The sequence below is a fragment of the Lipotes vexillifer genome, unplaced genomic scaffold (assembly GCF_000442215.2).
Source record: "Lipotes vexillifer unplaced genomic scaffold, Lipotes_vexillifer_v1.1 scaffold84, whole genome shotgun sequence".
NCBI lineage: Eukaryota > Metazoa > Chordata > Mammalia > Artiodactyla > Lipotidae > Lipotes > Lipotes vexillifer.
Genome location: NW_006783414.1, coordinates 5,164,112 through 5,169,668, shown reverse-complemented (window position 1 = coordinate 5,169,668; position 5,557 = coordinate 5,164,112). Strand labels below are relative to the sequence as shown.

At 40.7% G+C, this 5,557-nt stretch overlaps 1 pseudogene; it reads left to right on the top strand.

Moving 5' to 3' along the window:
- Positions 1-4,167: 4,167 nt before the first annotated feature.
- On the top strand, positions 4,168-4,839 carry LOC103068623 (suppressor of cytokine signaling 2 pseudogene; annotated as a pseudogene).
- Positions 4,840-5,557: the final 718 nt, after the last annotated feature.

Sequence of the window (5,557 nt, the reverse complement as noted above, 5' to 3'; positions counted from 1 at the left end):
AGCTCAGACCTGAAGTGGTGTCTTGAGTAAGGTGGGGGCAGCCATTACTGGTGCTTACACAAGCAGCGCATCCAAGGCAGTCTGGGTCTCTGACCCCAGCTGAAGTGCCACAGCCAATGCCCCAACCCACCGTGAGTGCCCACACCACTCCTATTACTCCAGAACTGTTCCCATTTGGGGTGACGATGCAGATGCTGGGGTGGGGAGAGCACACACTTAAAGGGAACAGAGCCAGCTCAGACTCAACCCTCAGGGCTTCTGCTCCAGCAACATGGGTCCCGTCCCCACCCCTCACTGGGTGATAATGTCTACTGACCAAAGGGGAAACCCTGACTCACATCTGGCTCTGACTCTAGCCCCTCCATTTTCAGCACCACCTTCTACCAAGGTGATAGGTGCCAGCACACATTGAGGAAAGATTTTAATTATGTTCATTCAAGGCCAGCTCTTCCACCAAAGCCACTGTGCACACACAGATTATATAGGGAGGCTCCCAGAAAAGGACATCCCTTCAGGATCACAAGAGGAAACTGTTTCACTTAATGTCCTAGAGATAGAGAAAGTTAAGCAAAAGGAGAAGACAGAGGAATTTGTCTCAATTGAAGAGCAATAGAAAACCCCTAAAAAATAAACCAAATGAAACAAATAATCAATTTACCAGGTAAAGAATTCAAAGCCGTAGTAGTAAGAAAGCTAACTGAATGAAAGAAAAGAATAGATGAACATGGTGAGAATTTTAACAAGGAACAAGATAACAAAAAAGAATAACTCAGAACTGAAAAATACAATAACTGAAATGAAAAACACACTCAAAGGAATTAACGCAGACTAGGTGATACAGAAGAATGCTCAAGTGACCTGGAAGACTGAATAGAAATCACCTAGTCAGAACATCAAACAAAAACAAATTTTGAAAAATGAGAACAGTTTAAGGGATATCTAGGACAATAGCAAGCATACCAACATCTACATTATAGTGGTCCCAGAAGGAGAAGAGAAAGAGAAGGGCGTCAAAAATGTATCTAATGAAATTATGGCTGAAAAATTCCCAAACCTGAAGAGAGAAACAGATATCCAGGTACAGGAAGCACAGAGGGTCCAAGCAAGATGACCCCAAATATAACCACACCAAAAAATACTGCAATTAAAATGTCAAAAGTTAAAGACAGAATTTTAAAGGCAGCAAGAGACAAAGTCATACATAAGGGAACCCTCATAATGCTATCGACTAATTTTTCTGCAGAAACTTTAAAGGCCTGAAGGGAGTGGCATAATATATTCAAAGTGCTGAAAGGGAAAAACCTGCAACCTAGGATACTCTACCCAGCAAGATTATTATTTAGAATTGAAGAAGAGATAAAAAACTTCTCAGATAAACAAAACCTGAGAGTTCACCACTATTAAACTGACTCTAAAAGAAATGTTAAAAGTTCTTCTCTAAGTGGAAAAGTAAAGGCTGTAAAAAGAAGTAAGAATCTATAGGAAAGGAAAAATCCCACGAATAAAGGCAAAAGTACAGTAAAGGCTGTGGATTAACCATTTAAATAAGCTAGTACAAATATTAGAAGACATAAAATTGACTGTAACTACAATAATCAGTAAAGGGATAAACATTAAGATGTAAAATATGGCATCAAAAAGACAAAATGTGGGAGAGAGGTGTAAAAATGCAGATCTTTTTGAATGTGTTTGAACTTAAAGGACTACCAGTTTAAAACAAGTAGGTATATAGGTCAACATATATGAACCCCATGATAACCACAAATAAAAAACCTACAACAGAAACACAAAAACTAGAGAGAAAGGAAAACATACCATTAAAGAAAGTCATCAAAAGATAATGGAATAAACAGAACAGGGAACAACTACAAAAACAACAGGAAAACAAGAAATAAAATGGCAATAAATACATACCTATCAATAATAATTTTATATGTCAGTGGACTAAATGCTCAAATCAAAAAACATAAGGTGGCTGATTGGATAAAAATCAAGACCCATCTATACGCTGCTTATAAGAGAAAAACTTGGGAGCTAAAGACACACACAGACTGAAAGTGAGGGGACTGAAAGATACACTAATTTTGAAAGATACAGGCAACCCAGTGTTCATAGCAGCATTATTTATGATAGCCATATATAGAAGCAACGTAAGTGTCCATCAATAGATGACTGGATAAAGAAGACATGGTACACACACACACACACACACACACACACAGGAATATTACTTGGCCATAATAAAGAATAAAATTCTGCCATTTGCAACAATGTGTATGGACCTAGAAAGTACAATATTATGCTTAGTGAAATGCCGTGTGTTATCACATGTATGTGGTATATACAAAATAAAACGGATGAATGTATATAATGAAGCAGAAACAGGCTCACAGATACAGAGAAATAACTAGTGGTTGCAACAATGTGTATGGACCTAGAAAGTACAATATTATGCTTAGTGAAATGCCGTGTGTCATCACATGTATGTGGTATATACAAAATAAAACGAATGAATGTATATAATGAAGCAGAAACAGGCTCACAGATACAGAGAAATAACTAGTGGTTACCAGGGGTAAGAGGGACAAGATAGGGGTACGGGTTTAAGAGACAAAAACTACTATGTATAAAATAAATATACAACAAGGATATACTGCACACCACAGGGAAATACAGCCATATTTGTAATAATTTTAAATGGAGTATAATCTATAAAGATATTGAATCACTGTATTATATACCTGAAACTCATATAATATAAATCAACTATACTTTAATAAAACAAATAAGTGAAACCAAAAAACCCTAAACAACAAACAAAAACGCAAAGATCAACTGTATTTGTAATTAAGGAAACAGGAACTAAAGCAAATATAATTTGGGGTTACTTGATAGGTAAAACTCTGCAAGATTAATACTAATGGTGCTGGAAAATTGTTATAAATAGGCAGCACTCCTTAACAGTTGGTGACCTATATTGGTATATTTCAAGCCAAGATCTCCATTTTGGGTTTCCTCCCATTTAGCATCTGCCCGTTGAATGTCCCACTCAAGAAAACTGCTGTTGGCCAAATACCTATGTCGAGCCAAGGATTTCATCCCATTAAATTTAATTATCACATCAATCCTATCAAGTGCATGATATGTTCATCCATTACTTAAAAAAATGGAAAAAAAGGCAGAATCTCAGCAAGGTTAAGTAACTTATCTAAGATCTCATACCCTGTAAGAAGCAGCGTTTGCCTGACACCACTGATTTGCTGAATATCCTATAGGGAGATTCTCTCTACCTGTTCTGACACCTGTTCAACAATACTTTCCTATCCCTAGATAATATACTCTTCTTGAGCATAGAACAGTCTTACTCTCTCCCCTTTTATGTCAAGCATGATTATTTCACACAAAGTATCTGTTGAATTAATACACATACTTACAGCAGCCTTTTCTGATTGGAACAGCCTTTTTTGATTCAAAATTCTGGGATGAGTAAAGCAACCAGTTTCAAACATTGACCTTTTTTAAGGCCTGTTCTTTGTACCTTTGTTAAATCAGCTTAAAACATGTACCATTAGAATTGATGTTAATCTCTCCTTACAGTCCGGCAGGATAGCACATCAAAATTGCTTCAACCAAGATTGTCTTACCCTTAATAATCAGGGAGAAACATGATTTCAGGTAAAAACCGAGAGAGCTTAACCACAGATTATCATGAAAATAACAATTAGAAGAGAGATGTTTCAGCTAGAAAAAGAATGTGAATTCAGAAGCAAATCTTAGAATTTAAGAAACAATGCCAAAACTGGCAGTGTGTCAATATGTGTAATTAAAACTCAACTGCATAGGCCACAGCCGGCGCTCCTGGGCCTCCGGCTTCCCCCTGCAGCTCGAGCCTACTGGCTCTCAGCCACCTGCGGCTGCCTGGGCCCCAAAAGGTGGGCACCGGACCCCAGGGTGCACAGTCTTAGGAACTCCTGCACCTTCAGGCCCCACACCGGTGGTGCCCAGGCAGAGGCTGGCAGCAGGTGAGCTGTGGGTGACTTTGCCATCAGTCTGCCTGGACCTAGGGAGGAAGAATGAGCAGCTCACCGTCCCCTCCTGCCTTCCCCACCATTTAGGACATACTGCAGGGAGTAGTTTGGGGGTTCCCAGTAACTTCCAGAAGGAGGCATGCCCCTCTCTGACCCCAGCTCCATGACCACCTGTCTTTGCCAAAGTGACCCTTCTCCTATAACCCTGCGGTGCCTGGAGCTCTCCAATAATGGCATAAAAGGGGCCTAAAGCCAGGGAGGGACCTGGGGTCAGCTGAGGAGTGGTCCCAGGAGGTGGTACGTCTGGGAAAGGCCCTGTGGGAGGGCAAACAGAAGAATACTGGAGCAGTATGACTGTTAATGAAGCCAAAGAGAAATTTAAAGTCACCAGAAGGAACTTGCTAGAGATGGTTCACATTCAGACTACCTATTAACAGTATCTGTTAAAACGTCAACTGTACCAACTAATCTGCAAATATAATACCAAGATGAGAAATTTAGATTGTAATTGAATCATATGAATCGAGTCCAAGTTTCAACAATTTAACAGCATGGTGTGTCTGATCTACTGCTTTGTTCAGGTGTGCAAGGATAAGCCGATGGGCTGGAACCCCTCCTGAATGACACTGTTCATCTTTACCTGTCCAAACTGCTCTACACATCAACACCGGACTGTAGACTTACTGTATTACCTCGGCCTGCTATAGCAAGATCCCATAAACCAGGTAGCTCAAACAGAAAATTATTTTCTCACAGTTCTGGAGGCTGGGTAGTCCAACATGAAGGTCTGGAAGAATTTGGTTTCTGGTGAGAACTCACTTTCTTGTTTGTAGACGCCTGCCTTTTCCCTGAGTCCTCAAACAGAGAAAGCAGAAGAGACAACTGGAGGAGGAGCGCTCGCTCTCTCTCTCTCTCTTTTGCTGCTGCTTCTTATAAGGCCACAGTCCTATCAGATTAGGGCTCTACCCTTATGATCTCATTTAACCTTAATTACCTCCTAGAGACTGTATCCAGGTGCAATCACATTGGGGGTTAGAGTTTTAACTTAGGTTTTAGCTAGGACACAATTTAGTCCATAGCACTTACCATGAACATATATAGCTTTACCACCTGAGGGTTTCCTGCATCTATAATATCAAAAGGTTACTTGGAAAAATATAAATTTCAGGTGTGTCACTTTTTCCCTAAACATTGCTTCATGCCTCTGAATGCAGCTATGTAAAAGAGAACCAAAACTTGAGTGACTGCACTGGAATTCTTTCCAAGAACAGCTGAAGTCAATCTAATTCGAGGGCATGCAGTGGTAACTAGGTACCTAAACTTAACTCCAAAGATTTGTTGTTGTTGTTGTTGTTTTTGCGGTACGCGGGCCTCTCAGTGCTGTGGCCTCTCCCGTTGCGGAGCACAGGCTCCGGACGCGCAGGCTCAGCGGCCATGGCTCACGGGCCCAGCCGCTCCGCGGCATGTGGGATCTTCCCGGACTGGACCACGAACCCATATCCCCTGCATCGGCAGACGGACTCTCAACC